The 17,308-nt window shown below is 41.0% G+C and overlaps 1 protein-coding gene across 1 annotated transcript in view; it reads left to right on the top strand.

Annotated features, from left to right (window-relative positions):
• Positions 1-17,308, top strand: part of ACBD6 (acyl-CoA binding domain containing 6) — a 201,001-nt gene that overhangs the window by 182,861 nt on the left and 832 nt on the right. The gene's annotated exons all lie outside the window — the stretch shown is intronic.

The raw sequence follows: 17,308 nt of genomic DNA, 5'->3' as shown, positions 1-17,308 counted from the left end.
AGGTAGGGAGCCTGGTCAGAAGTTGCCGTGAGGCTCAGTAACTGGACTTCTTCTCCTGAGTCAGAAACCTCTAAAACTTTCTATCTCTCCTACATACTGTAGTTTACAAACTTTCATACTTTTGCAATTATTTAGATTTCTAAAGTGTATTATTTGTTCTTTTTGTAGGACAATGAAGGTCAAACAGCTCTACATTATGGTAAGATGCATACATTTTAAAATAATCATATTTGAGCATTTTTTTCTATATGTTTATCTAAACTTTGTACAACCCTATGTAGTGCTTAGAAAAGTACAAAAATAATTATTATTTTTTTGGGGGGTTAAAAAATGCATTATTGGGGTCCAGTGGGTGGCATTGTGGTTGAGGCACTGGACTCCCAAATGGCCAACCTCAATTTGAGTCCTGGACCTGGCGGCTTGTTTTCTCACTTTCCATCTCTCCCCTCCCCCCTCTCTCTCTCTCTCTCTGTGTGTCTCTCTGGTGAGTACACATGCCCTATAGCCAATTAAAAAAAATAATAAAATTAAATTAATAATTCTTTTAAATACATTATTAATTTAGAAACTTAGAGGTATATTAAAATTCTTATGGAGCTATATTAAAATTCATGGTAAATATAAGCATTTCTATACTGTCAACAAAAATAGAGGTTCCTCCAGCCTTCCTTGGAAAATTCATTATTTCATTCTTGGTACTGTCAATAACAGCTAAGATAATAATCACTGTCACTGCAGCACTGAGCATCTCTCCTACAAGAAATTCTTTCTTGATGTGACTGAAGTGAAGTAAATAAATTTTATTTTTAAAATCATTTCCCCACTGGTGTAGCTGAATAATCCTAAATAATCTATAAGATAGAGAGGAAATAATCTAAAATAAAAATAATAATATGACTCTTCAAAAGCTATGATAAATTCAGTAAAATAAAAAATATAAAAAGTATTTTGGGGAACCAGCAGTTAACATAATGGCTATGTCTCTGGACTCCCACGTAGTTGACTGCGGTTCGCGTCCTGGACCCGGTGACTTAAAACTCACGCCGGGCGCGTGTGCATGTGTGCCCAAGATCCCGAGAGGAGAAAGGAGGAGAAGGGATTGCGGCGTGGCCATGCCCCCTGGGGGGGTGATTTCTCGCTTTCTGTCTCTATGTCTCTGTCTGTCTGGCGAGCGCACGTGCCCTATAGCGAAAACCTCTCCAAAAAAAGAGAAAAAAAGTATTTTGTAAACTGTATAGTACTAGTAATAATTTAGATTCTGTTTGGGTATAAATATGGTTGATAAAAAGACAGACTATTTAAACCAGATTAAGGATCAATCCGCTTCAGACCTTTTTGGAGGGAATGAAGACAGTCCCTGACTTAGGACTTTTTACTTTACAGTGGTAGGAAGTGATAAACATTCAGCAGAGTCTGTGCCCTGATTTGTGATGGTTTCCTACTTAGCGACCTGTGGTACGATGCTCTCTCGTGAGGCTGGGCCATAGCAGTGAGCCACAGTTCTCAGTCAGCCCCTGTGAGGTCAAACAAGTTGTTCCCTGCAGTGGGCCGAGTGCATTTCCAACTCACAATAGGCTTAGCAGGGCATAAGCCCCCATTGTAAGTCGAGGACTATCTACACATTAAGAATTTTGCCAGTCTTGACAATCCTAGACTGTCACCTATTAACTAGTAACTCGGATGCCCCTGAACACTTTTGTCCACTGCTTAGCATCTCAATTGTTGCACTAGCTACTATACTACCTACATAGCTCAGCCTGTTAATGAAAATGGAAATGTCTATCCCAATTCATTTATGAGTTTAACCTAGGTCTCAAAACCGGCAGGAAAAAGGAAACTTTTGAGTCAGTCACACATTTGAACATAAATGCAAAATCCTAAATAAAATATTAGCTAATGAAATGTATCTATTTATTATTTTTTTAAGAGAGACTTTTTTGCTATAGGGTACATGCACTTGCTGGAGAGACAAAGTGAGAAATTACACCCCAGGAAGATGGCCATGCCCCAGTCCCTTTTCTTCCATTGTCCTCTCAGGATTTTGGGCACGCATACACACACACCCGGTGTGAGTTTTAAGCTGCTGGGTCTGGGACTCAAACCACAGTCAACTATGTGGGCATCCAGCGACATAACCATTACACCATCTGCTGGTCCCCGGTTTATTTTTTTTAGAAAAGATACCATCAAGATACATTTATCTCAAGAATTCAATATTAAAAATTGATTTATTTGGGTCAGCAGGTGCCGTGCTTAAGGTGCTGGACTCCCACATGGCTGACTGTAGTTTGAGTCCTAGGCCAAGCAACTTGAAAATCATTCCAGTTGCATGTGCACACATGCCCAAAATCCCGAGAGGAGAATGGATAAGGGATTGTGGTGTGGTCATTCCCCCTGGGGAGGTGATTTCTCACTTTCCCTTTCTCCATCTTTCCCTGTCTCTTTCCAGCAAGTGCATGCACCCTATAGCAAATGGTTAAAATTTTTTTGATTGATATAATTTTTCTCGTCTGCAAAGTATATGAAAAATCATATGATCAAATCAAATGCATAAAAGTAGATGGGACCAGCAGATGGTATAATGGTTACATCACTGGACTCCCTCATAGTTTACTGTAGTTCGAGTCCTGGATCTGGCAGCTTAAACTCAGGAAGGCAGAAGAATGGAGGAGAAGGGATTGTACTGTGGCCATCCCCTCTGGGTGGTAATTTCTTTTTTCTTTTTCTTTTTCTTTTTTTTTAAGAGGTTTTTGCTATAGGGCGCGTGCACTCGCCATACAGACAGAGACAGAGAAAGCGAGAAATCACCTCCCAGTGGGGATGGTCTCGCTGCAATCCCTTCTCCTCCATTCTCCTCTTGGGATCCTGGGCACGCATGCACACACCCCCGGCGTGAGTTCTAAGCCACCAGGTCCGGGACGCGAACCACGGTCTACAACGTGGGATTCCAGTGACATAGCCATTACGCTAACTGCTGGTTCCCTGGGTGGTAATTTCTCACGTTCTATTTCTCTTTCTGTCTCTCCTGTGAGGGTACATGCCCTATAGCAAAAATCTCAATAACAGTAACAACAGCAACAAAAAAGGCAGCATAGAAGAGTTGTTAAAAACTTGTGCTGTTTTGTTTTTTAATTTACCATGTGCTCTTCAGAGAGAGAGATAGAGAGAGAACACTTCCCATGGAGGATGGCCATGCTGCAGTCCCTTCTCCTCCTTATCTCTTCCTTTTTAGGATTTTGGGCATGCCCTCACACATGCCCAATATTGTCTCTCAAGCCACCAGGTTTGAGACTCGAACCACATGATCAGCCATGTGGGATCCAGTCACCTAAACCATCAAGCCATGGACTGGCCTTTGTTTGTTTGTTTTTCTACTGCCAGAGAGTGCATGCACTTTCCAGAGAGAGAGAGGGAGGGAAAGTGCCTTCAATCTGATATGTCATGCTGCAGTCCCTCCTTCATTTCTCTATCCTGTCAGGATTGGAGGTACACATGTACCCAGTATATTTCTCAAAATGCTGGTTCCGGGACTCAAACTACATAGTCATCTACATGGTATCCTATTCCCTTATCCACCAGGCCATTGGTGGCCCTAGATACAATTTTACACTAGTCAGACTGGCAACATGTGAGCGTCTACGAATATTATTAGTGTTAGAATGGAGAGCAACAAGAACACTCATACATTGCTGATAGAACAACTTCAAGACCAGCTTGACAAGAGGTAAAGTTGAAGGTGCACATACTCTACAGCTCAGCAGTTCACTGCTGTAATAGATAAATACCCTAGAAAAACTCCCGAACATGTATTTAATGACACATAACTAAGTAGATTCATTGCATGTTTCAGTGCAATTTACTTATAATAGCTAGATTTTGTGTGAAATATTAATTATAATTACACATGGGCCAACCACAGTGATGCAGTGGTAACGCAACATTGACAATGCTGAGCCCACATGGGAAGGACCTGGATTTATGTCCTGAGGTCTCCCTGTACATGCCAGGCACATGTGTGTGTGTATATGCACATATCTGTGATCCAGGCTGTCTGAGGTGTGAAGAAAGAGTGCAGCCTGGAGCACTGTTGAGGGTGCTTCCCTTCTCCTCTCCCTCTCCCTACCTCTCTCTCACTGAAGAAATAAATAGTATCAATAAACTTTTGGGACCAGCAGTTAGCGTAATGGCTATGTCGCTGAACTCCCATGTAGCCGACCGTGGTTCGAGTCTCTGACCTGGTGGCTTAAACTCAGGCCGGGCACGTGTGCATGTGTGGCCAGGATCCTAAGAGGAGAATGGAGGAGAAGGGATTGCGGCGTGGCCATCCCCCCTGGGGGGTGATTTCTTGCTTTCTATCTCTCTGACTCTCTCTGTCTTTCTGGTGAGTGCATGCGCCCTATAGCAAAAACTTCTCAAAAATAAATAAATAAATAATAAACTTTTTAAAAAATTACATATAGACACATATACATATATGCATGTTTATGTTATCACATGCTTTTGGAGGAACCATTAAAATGTGTACATACAGGGATCAGCAGATGGCATAATGACTATGTCGCTGGATTCCCATGTAGTCAACCATGGTTCGAGTCCCAGACCTGGCGGCTTAAAACTCATGCTGGGCACATGTGTGTGCATGTCCAAAATCCAGAGAGGAGAATGGAGGAGAAGGGATTGTGGTGTGGCCATCCCTCTGGGAGGTGGTTTCTTGCTTTCTGTCTCTCTATCTCTCTGGAGAGCACACACACCCTATAGCAAAAATCTCTCAAAAAAAAAAAATATATATATATGTACATGCAATCCAGTACACAGGTAAAGGAATCTATAGTCTCCCGCCTAAATAGCCCCTTATAAGGTATATTTTCCCTGCTTTATAAATGAGGTAAACAAAACCCAAAGAGTTTAATAAACTTTTGCCTAAGGGAGCCAGAAATTTGCACCCATGTCTCTAGATTTTCTAAGAGAGAAGAGAAGAAGGAACGCTTCCCCCAGCCGCCTTCCACAGTCACCTCTCCCACTCCTCAAGCATGTTTCCACGGTATTCTGTTGTGTAGTTCCTCAGACATCACTGAGTGCTGGCTGTTCTAAACCCAGATTTTTGACCCCAAAAAGTCTTTTTTCAATCACCGCCACAGCTGTGATGGCCATCTGGGATAATGAGGTATTAATCTTGTAACTGAAGAGAGTCAGAAAAGAGGAAAAGGAAATTCTTCACAGTGATTGTGAGGACAAAATTCAAGGTTACCACTTTTTCCTGTACCTTGCTTTAAGAGGCCACATTACTTAAAATATTTGCCATCCTCACATGCTCTGCCGAATTAGTCCCTGCTTCCATCCCCTTATTCCTTCTTTCAGTCCTTTCCCCAACATTTCTAGAGCCTTCTTTGGGGCATGTGGTGTGTTTTCCTTTTCTTTCTCTCTTCCAGAAATTGTGGCAACAGCTAACCCAGGCTGAACGTGCCCTTGAGACTCTAGATGAGTCATTCTGTCATCCCGTAACCATTAGGGGTGAATCCTTCAGGGATGTGCAAATGTGTCCATTTAACTTTGATATATTTAAAATGCACTCATAGATAACATGTTGTGGGCATTTTTCAAAAGGCCTTCTGATGGGCTTCAAAATAAGCTATATTTTCATTATGTACTGATACAGAAAAATCTCTACGATATATTGCTGAGTGAAAGGATCAGGTGTAGAGTAGCGTATATAGTATGCACCCATGAATATAGCTATATGTGCCTGCTGGGAAATGCTTAAGATACCTCTGGAAGAGCATGTAAAAAGCTAATAATGTTTCTTGCCTAAGGACAGAGAAGCCATGGGGCTAGAATACAGGAATAGAATAAAAACTTTTTCCTAATAAGCCTTTTATAACTTTGTATTTGGAACTGTATATTTACACTACCTGTTCAAAATTAAATTACTTGAAATGTAAATTTTGTGAACTCTTATTAGTACTCAGAATATGATTAGTACTTAATTACATTGGGCTGTTGGGAAAATCATGACACATTTTTGCATAGAAAAACAGAAAGTACGGGACTGGCAGTTGGCGTAATGGCTATGTCACTGGACTCCCATGTAGTCAGCTGCAGTTTGAGTCCCGGAACCGGTGGCTTAAACTCACACTGGGTGCGTGTGCATGCGTGCCCAAGATCCTGAGAGGAGAATGGAGAAGAAGGGATTGCAGCATGGCCATCCCCCCAGGGGGTGATTTCTCGCTTTCTGTCTCTCTCTATCTTTCTGGCAAGCGCATGTGCCCTATAGCAAAAAATCTCTTAAAAAAAAAAATAGAAAATACATCATGACATTTCTAACAGCCTAATATTTCATTTATTCAACAAATATTCATTGAATACCTATTTGCCAAACATCTGTTTTAAGGAACGAGATGTTCTCAGATTCTTTGACCTCCAACCCAATAAAGAAAGACCTAATAACCATGGTGGTGAGTGTATGATCTGACCCCATATCTGGGAAAACTCTGGGCTTGAGTTCAGTGCCAACACAGCTGGAAAGTTTGGCTTCTTGAACAAGAAGAATGAGGAGTTGAAACTGAGACTCGGCACATGAGCCAGGACCTTCAAAGGGCTATACTCTCAGTTTAAAAAAGAAAGGATTAGGTTAGGAAAAGTTGGCCCACCAAGATAAAGAATCTTATCTGCCTTAGAAAGTATCAGGGTAGGGGGGAAAAAAAGGCCCACGTCACGTAAGTTTGGGGTTCAAATCAGAGAGTTCTGATTGTTTCAGGAGTCCTTAAGCAAGAAATTCATGTAAGTGCACTGAGCTGGTGCCCTGACAGACCTAGCAGAAGTGAATGCTAAACTTGTTTTGAGGAGCACATCTCCATCCAAGGCAGCACAGGATTCCTCCAAAAGGAAGCCCTGCCGAGAAAAAGCTCATGGTTCAGAATCACAGAATACACTTGAGTGAATGTCAGCAGCCATAGTAAGGCGCAGGGTTAGACTCTGAGGAGCATCACTAAAACTATTGAATAGAAGTGATCAGAATAAGTCTGTATAAAATCAAGGAATCAAAAATGCAAGAACAAGTCACTCTAAAAAAGAACATGCAGATTTGAAAGATAATCAGCTAGAACTTCAATAATGAAAAAACACAGAAGAGTGGAATGAAAAGTTTAGAGTTTTAAAATAGGATCTCTGGGTGAGATTAGGGCACAGTCAGTATTTGAAGATAATTTCCTGCTTATGTCTAGAGTTAAACATCGGAATCTTCAGAGTCAGGAAGTATAAGATCTGATCAAGATAATTAAGGATGTTTATCCTCTGCAGTGAGAATGAGCTACAACTCCATGCAACTACTTAGGTAAATCTCACGAAGAGTACGCACATAGTGTGTTTTCTATTTACATAAAGATTAAAAACAGGAAAAAGCCCAGGCCAGCCCCATAGCTCAGGGGTTAAGGGATCCAGATCTCACATGGCTGACTGCAGTTCAAATCCCAGTCCCAGCAGTTCAACAACTGTGCCCAAAATCCTGACCAGATGAAAAAATAGAGGAGAAAAGAATTGTGGAGAGACCACACCCCATTGAAGGGTGTTTTCTTTCTCCCTCTCTGTCTTTCTCCCTCTCTGTGAGTAGATAAATGCTCTAGCAAATAAAAAAACAAACAGGAAAAACTCATATCTACCATTACTAGACAGGATAGTGATTACCATGGGAGAAGTAGGCAGGTAGCAACCACAAGGGGTTAACAGGGCAGGGGTGCCTCTGGGATTCTGACTATGATCTGATTTTAGATGTATGTTACAGTTACATGTGTAGGTTCATCTTACGAAAATTTATGTATGTATAATTTTGGTACTGTTCTAAATGTATTTTGTACTCTAATAAATAAGGTTTACACACAACAAAATGTCCAAACCTAGACAGATATAAGATGGTGTTGCTATCTTCTATAGAGAGAAGATCTCCTTTAATCTTTTCAACTAAAGCCTGAGCTGGGTATGGGTTTTCCCCATTTGCACATGAAAAACTGAGGTCCAAAGAGGTGATGTGACCTTGAGAGGACAATGTAAAGTGTAGGGAGCACAGCCAAGACAATTGTGTGGATCTTCTAATTACACATCCACTTCTTTCTTTATAATACCATAAATAGGGACCAGCAGATGGTGTAATGGTTACATCACTGCACTCCCATGTAGTCGACCACAGTTCAAGTCCTGGACCCAGCACCTTAACACTCACACAAGACACATGCATGTGCATGCCCAAAATCCTGACAGGAGAATGGAAGAGAAGGGAGTGTGGTCATCCCCCTGGGATGTGATTTCTCACTTTCTGTCTCTCTAGTGAATGCACATATCCTATATCAAAGTTCTCTCAAAAAAAAAAAAAAAAAAGAGTGAGAAGGGAGGAAAGAAAGCCGCCAGGTCCAGGACTTGAACCACAGTTGGCCATGTGGGAATCCAGCTTCTCAACCACCATGTCACCTACTGGCCCCAGGACTGGTATCCTTTTAACGCAAACATTATTTTGTGGGAGATAATCTTTTCTAGAAATAAAATAAAGAAAAATTCACTATTATTGGTCACCTCAGTCAATGAGTCCAGGCTAATTTTCAAGACTGCATTTGTGAATTAACACACATGCCAATATCTCTGTCCCTGTATGTGGTTTTATATTCTTATTTCTGTTCCTTGAGATATTAGACATCAGTGAAAACTATTTCTGATTCCGAAATCTTGCGTAAAGTCAATCTATTAATAGTAAAATAATCTCTATTCTTTTTAAAGAATTATTCATTTAATTTTATTAATTATTATTATTCTACAGTTTGACCAAAGAGAGACAGAGAGACAGAGAAAGGGTGAGATCATGAGAAATCAAGCCATCAAGTCCAGGACTTGAACTATGGTCAGCCATGTGGGAGTCCAGTGCCTTAACCACCATGCCGCCTGCCAGCCCCCAGCCTCTATTTCTGTTTCTCAGATTATGTTAATGACAGTGGAGAGAACAAAACATATATGTTATAATCAAGATAATTAAAACTAACATAATATTGTTAGCAGTTTTAGCATTGGAAATATATAAAACTAAAAATATTCTGACAACTCAGAAATGTTTTATAAAAATTAGTATTTTAAGTTTAATTAATCACTCATAGGACTGATTTATTTTTAATTTAGATGTTTTTACTGGGTCATTGGGCTTCTGCCAGTTTTTAAGGTAGTCAGAACAGTCTTACATGTAATAATAACTCCTATTTATTAACCACTCATTAATTACATGCCAGGGAATCTGCTGGGCAAATTTTATCCATTTAGTCACTTAATTTTATTTAATACATTTTATTTAGAGGGTACTCAATAGCTATTTGTTGATTTGATTTCATTTGAGGGGACTTAACCTATTCTTAAAACTTTCACAGAACAATAGTATGGTTAAATCCAGTGAGTACAGACAGTGTTGGGGATGTCTTTGGGGGCTTAGCTGTTATTTTTTATGAATTATGGTTTGGCTTGACAGCTGTCCTTGTGTTGACAGCTCTTCTGATTATAGCAGTTGTCAAACTCCATCCTTAAGCAGGTTGTAAATCCTGGCGTCTTCCGATTAAAACTGGGTCAGAGCCAATCGCAGGTTAACTAGAGGCCAGTATTCCACTACTGTGTGTGTTTACTAGTTCATTCTAGATGGGCTTTGTGTGGCAGCATACTAAAACCCTTATTTGCCTATATTTTACCTCGGTGTTGCTGAATCTTCAAAGATTGGTGCTCCTCTTATTTTGTAATTAAACATGGTCCTTGCTGAAGAGTATATTGGTACAAGGGTGATGTTCCTTATAAATGGCCTGTTAGCCTTCCCCTCCTCTTCCTCCACTGGGAATACTAATATCATTGCATCTATGTCTCCCAGGGGAAATCAAGGCTTTTCCTTGCACGTGCAGTCATGTGGTTTCGGAGTGGGCAGGCTTTGTATCCTCCTGAGCCCTGGGTCTTCCACGTAAAGCACCATCTGTTCTATTCCTTCCACACAGTTACAGGGCAGTGGGAGGAGGCAGTAGAGTGAAATAAATAAAATAAAAAAGAAAGAAATTCATCATCAAAACCCTGAGGATTAATGGAGTCAGAAGGCTCACTGCTCTGAATGAAAATTCATCTTCACCTGTGCCAGTGTCAGGGCTGCCTCTATGGCACTTGACAAATAGAGGTTCCCAAGGTACCATAAATTCAGCCACTGTTCTAATCCCTGTAGACTTATTCGAGCTTTTCCGAGATGGGCTTATGACTGTTTTTGTATTTCCCAGCACATTGTGGGCACCAATATATCCCCTCATTAATTTGGTAAGATATTAGCACCCTTTACTTTTCATCCCTCTCTCATCTTTTTTGCCTTTGTCTGTTTTGAGGGGCGGGCAGCTTACACATTTCTGAAAGAGGACTCTGTGACTTGTGCATCACTAGAGATGCCAAAGGCAGAGAAATCAATTAACTAATGAGTTTTGAGCAGACCCTAAGTTCTAGCCTTGTGCTATGTGGAGAGGAGACTACAAAAGAGCATATACTCAAGTAGTTCACCATCCAGTCAGGGCTACAGCCATTTGCTGGGCATCTCTTCATGCCAGAAGCCTCAGTGCTGGCACAAGCACAGTCGATAACTATCAACCATGAATCTCCAAGAGGTGCCCCACGAGCTGTCCTCATCTCAGCGTAAGATTCACCCACGCGGTTGAAAAGGACTCCTCCCCACTTCAGTCAGTCTCTCTTCTTTCCTTGTTTCCTTTTACTACAGCTCCCTGGCTGTTTATGCTCTCTTGTGAGTCTGTCTTAGCATAAGCCCCAGGCATTTGTAATAAAACGCCTTTCATATGGATACCATATCCCTTGCTCCAAAGCACTGCTTTGCAGCTCCTAAGCGCCAGTGTGAAATCTCACTTTGTAGTTAGGCTTGAGCTAAAATTTCATCCACATCTGTCAAGTAAGAGAATTGTTATACAGCCCAGGTAGTTTTCTTAGCTGGTAGGCTATAGTACTCTGGATGTGGAATTAAAATTTTAATATCCATTCCTGGGTCAGTACTCATAGGTTGTATCACATCTCACTGCCAGAATGGCCACTCCCTCATACGGCACTTTAAAATTGAAAATGCCGATTAAAATTATTTTGGAAGGTAATTTTAAATTTACAAAAGGATTTTATAATCCTAAAGATTTTTCGTTGAATTCTGGGTCTTGTTAAAGATAACTTTTTCCTGGCCTTCCTCCCTTCCCACGGCATCCCTCCAGAGCAGCACTGAAGTCTCCGGAGCTACCAGGAGCCATGAACTCAGCCAGACAGCAACTGTCCTAGGGTCAGGATAGACCAGACCTATCTCTCTCTACCTTTCCTTGGACTCTCTGTTTTTCATTCCTCAAACATTATTACTATTTTTTAAAATTTGCTGTAGGCCCGTGTGCTCACCACAGACAGAGAGGGAAAGTGAGAAAGCACCCTCAGAAGATGGCCATACCACAATACCTTCTCCTCCATTTCCTTCTCAGGATTTTGGGAACACACACATGCCTGGCATGGTTTTCAAGCACTCAGCCTGGGACCTGAACCTGAACGGTGTGGTCAGCCATGTGGTAGCCAGCTGCCTTAGCCACCATGCCACCAGCTGGCCCCAAATATTAATTTATCATGTGTAAATGTACAAACTCCTAGAAATCCCACACCACTGAAGGCAGACATAGGATTCCCAAATAGTCTTATTTTAGCTCAGAAAATTATCAACTCCTCAGATTGGCTCACTGAAAACCAGCTGTGAGCCTCTGTGGTTATGGATTAGTATTTGGGGCCTATGTTTGTCAGGATAAGTAATGTAAGGGATCACGAAAACTATCCCAGGTATTCACCTCCTGGTTTTGGCTGTCAGCACAATGGCCACTTCTCGGTGTAGAGCCAGGAAGTCCTGAACAGGAAACACCCATCTGAGGAGAAACTACTTTATCTTGACCCGAGTTCCAAAAAGAGCTTAAGAAGACAGCTTGTTACTAAGTCACATAAAACCAGCTCTCTCAGGAGTTGTTTTATGTGTGTGCGTGTGTTTGTTCATTTGCTTTTCTTTTTTTTGCCAGAGAGTGCATGCCCTCATCAGAGGAGAGGAAGACATGCCACATGGGACACAGTCACCCCACAATCTCTTCTCCTCCATCTCTCCATCCTGTTAGGATTTCGAGCACACATGCACACATGCCTTGAATGTTTTCTCAAGCCACCATGGCCACGATTCAAGCCACATGTTCAACGATGTGAGATCCAGTTCCCTTAACCACCAGGCCATGGGGATGGCCAGTAACAATCATTTAGATTACCCCCAAAGCAACATAGAATTCCTGGGAATAAGTCAAACAAAATAAATGTAAGATTTATATACTGAGAACTCACAAATATTAGAAATGAAGGAAAAGCTAAGTAAATGGAGAGAAAGAATGAATAAAAAGACTCAATATTATTAAAGTTAAGAAATTGATCCATAGATTCAACATGACCCCAATCAAAATTCTAGCAGGATTTTTATAAAACTTAACATGCTGATTCTGAAGTTTCTATGAAAAAACAAAGGACCCAGAATATCCAAAGCAACCTTGAAAAAGAACAAAGATGGGGAACCCACACTGATTGCAGCACTTACTAGAAAATTACAGAAATTGAGATAATGTGATATTGGCATAAAGACAGTCTCTAGATCAGTGAAACATGGTAGATAACTTACACCAATCACAAATGGTTTTTTTTTTTTTTTTAGAATTTATTTATTTAATCTTATTTATTATCATCATCATTATTAATTTGACCAGAGAGAGAGAGAGAAAGGTAAAGTGAGAAGGCAAGCCACCGGTCTGGGACTCGAACCACTATCAGCCATGCGAGAGTCCAGTGCCATAACCACCATGCCACCTGATGACCCTGGTCTTTTTTGTTTTTTGTTTTTTTTTTAGCCAAAGATGCCAAGATAATCCAGTGGAGGAAGGGATAAGCTTTTCAACATATGGTGCTAGAACTGTTGGAACATCCATATACAGAAAAAAAAAAAAAAAGGGAGGAGGAGCCTCAAAGCTTTCCTGCTCTACACAGATTAACTAGAAATAGGTCATCTGCAGTGACACAGTAGTAACAATGCTCAGTGATGTTGAGACCACATGGGAAGGTCCTGAGTTCATGTCCTGAGGTCCCCTTGTACATGGTAGGTGTAATGTGTGTGCCCATGCAACCATGATCCTGGCTGGCTAGGGGTAGATCACAGCATAAAGACCCTGTTGTGGATGGCTTTGTCTGTCTCTGGCTCTCATGGGAGAAATGAATGAATAAACTTAAAAAAAATTAACTAGAGGGGCTGGCAGGTAGTGTGGTAGTTAAAGGCAGACTCCCACATGTCTAACCATGGTTCAAGTCCCAAACCTGGTGACTTTCTCATTTTTCCTCTCTCTCTCTGTCTCTTTGTGATCAAACTGGAAAATAATAATAAATAAAGTTAAATAAAATAATTCTTAAAAAAAAAAAAGCTGAAATTGATCCTAGACCTATGTATAAGAGCTAAAGTTATAAAGAACTAGAAGAAAATCCTCATGCTCTTTGGGTGGGCACTGAGCTTTTAGATAGCACAGAAAGAGCACAAACCATAAAACAAAAAAGTATATTAGACTTTATCAAAATTAAAAACTTTTACTCTTCAAAAGAATTTTTTAAATTTTATTAGGTTTGTTTTTTTTTTTTTCTCTTTAAGTTTGATATAGGGCACATGCACTAACCAGAGAGAGAGAAAGTGAGAAAGCAAGCCACCAGGTCTGGGACTCTAACTGCAGTCAGCCATGTGGGAGTCCAGCACCTTAAGCACCATGCCACCTGCTGGTCCCCAAAAGAAACTCTTTTAAAAATGAAAGAGAGGGGCTGGCAGGTGGCATGATAGTTGAGAGGCGGTTGGACCTGGCACAGGGCTGACCATGCAATTTGAGTCCTGGACCTGGCGGTTTCTCACTTTGCCTCTCTCTCAGTCACTCTCTAGTCAACTTTAAAAAAATAAAATAATGATGATGAATAAAACTGAATAAAATAACTGTTTTAAAATATAAAATAAAATAAAATGAAAGAGAAGTCACAGGCTAGGAGAAAATATTTATAGAATATGTATATATTTATATATAAATATATTTACATTTTTTATTTATATATTTTATATAAATATATATTTAAATATATAAACATGTTTTAATATTTATATATTTGGGTAAAGAAAACTTGGCTCCAGAATAAATGAAGAATTTGTATAACTTTATAAAAAGATTACAACCCAATTAATGAGTAAAAGATTTTTTTTAATTATAAATTTATTATTATTTTTAAATTCACCGGGGGGCCAGCAGGTGGTGTGGTGGTTGAGGCACTAGACTCCCACATGGTTAACTGTGGTTCAAGTCCCAGACCTGGCAGCTTGCTTTCTCACTCTCCCCTTCCCCCTCTCTGTCTCTCTTAGTGTCTCTCTCTGGTAATATTTAAATAAATGAATAAATAAATAATTAAATAATGATTTTTAAAATTCACCAGGGTTGCAGGGAAGTGAAAAAGCAAGTTATCAGGTCTGGGTCTCAAAATGCAGTCAGCCATGTGGGAGTCCAGCGCCCCAATCACCACATCACCCGCCGGCCCCATGAGTAAAAGATCCGATCACTGGCCAGCCAGTGGTGTGGTGGTTAAGGCAGCTAGATACCACGTGACTGACTGCGCTGAGTCCCAGACCTAGTGGCTTGAAAAACATACCAGGTATGTGTGCATATGTGCCTGAAGTCCAAAGAGGAGACTGGAGGAGAAGAGATTAAGGCATGGCCATCCCCTCTGGGGATACTTCTTCACTTTCCCTCTTCGTCTGTCTGTCTCTATCTCTCTAGCAAGCAAACATGCCCCAAAGTAGACTTAAAAAAAAAAAAAAGGAACAGATAAGTCACTAAGGATAGATGGCTAGCAAAATATGTGGAAAGATACTTATTATTAAACATTAGAAAAATGCAAATTAAATATCAATGAGAAACTACTGCAGACCTACCTAGAATGGCTAAAAGAATATTTTTATGATAGTAACTAGTGGTAGCTAGTTTGCAAAGCTACTGAAATTCATATTTATTAGTGGGAATATAAACTTCAGAAAAAGGTGATAGCAACTTGTAAAGTTAAACATTATTTACTCTCCCTGTGACCTAGCAATCTTACTTCTAGATACTTACCTACAAGATATAAAAACATAAAACAGGTCTACACAAAACTTGTACCCTATTCCTAATGTAAAAAACTGGAAGCAATGAATATATCCATATAATGGAATACTGTTGAGCAACAAAAAGGAAAGAGTTGATGCTCACAGCAACCTGGATGCGTTTCAGAAGTACAGTAGTAAGCTTGTGAAAGGAACCAGACACAAAAGGCTGTAATGTATTTCTACTCTTGGAAGAGGCAAAACTATAGGGATAGAAATCAGATGAGTAATTGCCGGGGCCAGAATACTGACTGGGGTTGAAAAACTGACTACATAAAGAGCATATAAAATGTACAGGAAGAAGTCCCCCACCCTACAGAGATTTTTGCTATAGGGTGCATGTGGTCTCTAGAGAGAAAAAGAGACAGAAAGTGAGAAATCACCGCATGGGATTGGGGGTGGGAGGGTGGCCATGCCACAGTCCCTTCTCTTCCATTCTCCTCTTGGGATCTTGGGCACACATGGACGTGAGTTTGAAGCCACTGGGTCCGGGACTTGAACCACAGTCTACTACATGCAAGTCCAGTGATGATGTAACCTTTACACCATCTGCTGGTCCCATAGATGAAGAATTTAAAATATTGCTTTTAAGAATGTACTCACCACCTAGTTTAAGCACTTGAACATCACCAGACATTTCCCCAGAGATCATCACCAGAGACTTCAGAGATTGAAGTCTCTCCTGAGTGTGTCTCTTCAATCACATCCCCAACCCCCTCACTGGGGCTCCCCAGAAATGACCACGGTCCCAGATTTTATACTGATCTCCTGTATAGTTTCACTGCATATTTGCGTGTCTGGACAATATTGTATTTAGTTTTGTCTAAGAGTAATTTCATTTAAAAGGAATCACACTACATACATATTCTTCTGCCTGACTTCTTTTCCTGAAATGTTCTGTTCTGGGGATAAACCCATGCTGTGTGAACTAACGTTAGTTAGTTCATTAGTTAGTACAAGTGATCAGTATTTGATTTTTACGTTACTCGTAATGAGCACTTGGAGTCTATTACAACAGTGCTGCTCTGCGTGTGCATTCCTGAAAGTCACTCCTGGAGGACGCCGGCAGAAGCTTCTGTAGGGCCTATGTAGCTGGAAGAGCTGCTAGATGGGAGGGGCTGTGCTGGTTTAGGTTTGACCTGTAATGCCAGGTCAACCGTGTCGTCCTAAGGTTCTCTACCACTGCACACTCTCAGACGACTAAAGGGGATTTGCCTTGTTCTCGTCCTCTGCAGTGCTTGGCATCATTGAAGGTTTTCATTTTAACCAGCCCGGTGGGTGTGAAGCGGTTCCTTCTCTCTGATATGGCGGCTCCTCTCTTTACATTTGCTGCCGTTGCATTTCACCTCGTGTGATGCTTGTGTTTGCCCTCAGCCCAGTTGTCTGCCACCATCTTAGTAATGGACCTGTTTCCTCACTGACATGTGATTCCAGCTTTGTCAGGAATCAGTTCCCATGTGTGTGCAAGAGAACAGATGGCCCTTCTTTCTGACCTTTGGTCTGTTTGTCCATCCTGTGGCAGTACATGCCATCTTTACACTAAACCTCGGTCCTGTAGGTTCTGGTCTCCTCCTCGCTGCCTTGGTGCCATTTACTTACTTCTAAAGGTTCTGTAGAGGGATGATCCGATGACTAGGCCAGCCCTTTTTTTTTTTCTCTCTTTTTTAAATTTCTAAATTCAGTTAGTTACCCACTTACCCCTTCAAAGACAAAACAAGGTGTATTTTTTAGAATTATTTATTTAAATTTATTTATTTTAACTTGATCAGAGAGTGACACGGAGAGAGAGAGAGAGAAAGTGAGAAAGCAAGCCACCAGGTCCAGGGCTTGAACCGTGTTCCAGCACCCTAACCACCACACTGCTGGTCCCCACAAAACAAAGTATTTTGGGACCAGCAGTTAGTGTAATGGCTATGTCGCTGGACTCCCACATAATCAACCGGTTCATGTCCTAGACCCGGTGGCTTCAAACTCACACCGGGCGCATGTGCGTGCGTGCCCAAGATCCCGAGAGGAGAATGGAGGAGAAGGGATTGTGGCATGACCATCCCCCCTGGG

This window comes from Tupaia chinensis, unplaced genomic scaffold (genome assembly GCF_000334495.1).
Source record: "Tupaia chinensis unplaced genomic scaffold, TupChi_1.0 Scaffold000074_1, whole genome shotgun sequence".
Lineage (NCBI taxonomy): Eukaryota > Metazoa > Chordata > Mammalia > Scandentia > Tupaiidae > Tupaia > Tupaia belangeri.
Note: the sequence above shows the minus strand (reverse complement) of the source record. Positions and strands in the feature narration are given on the sequence as shown.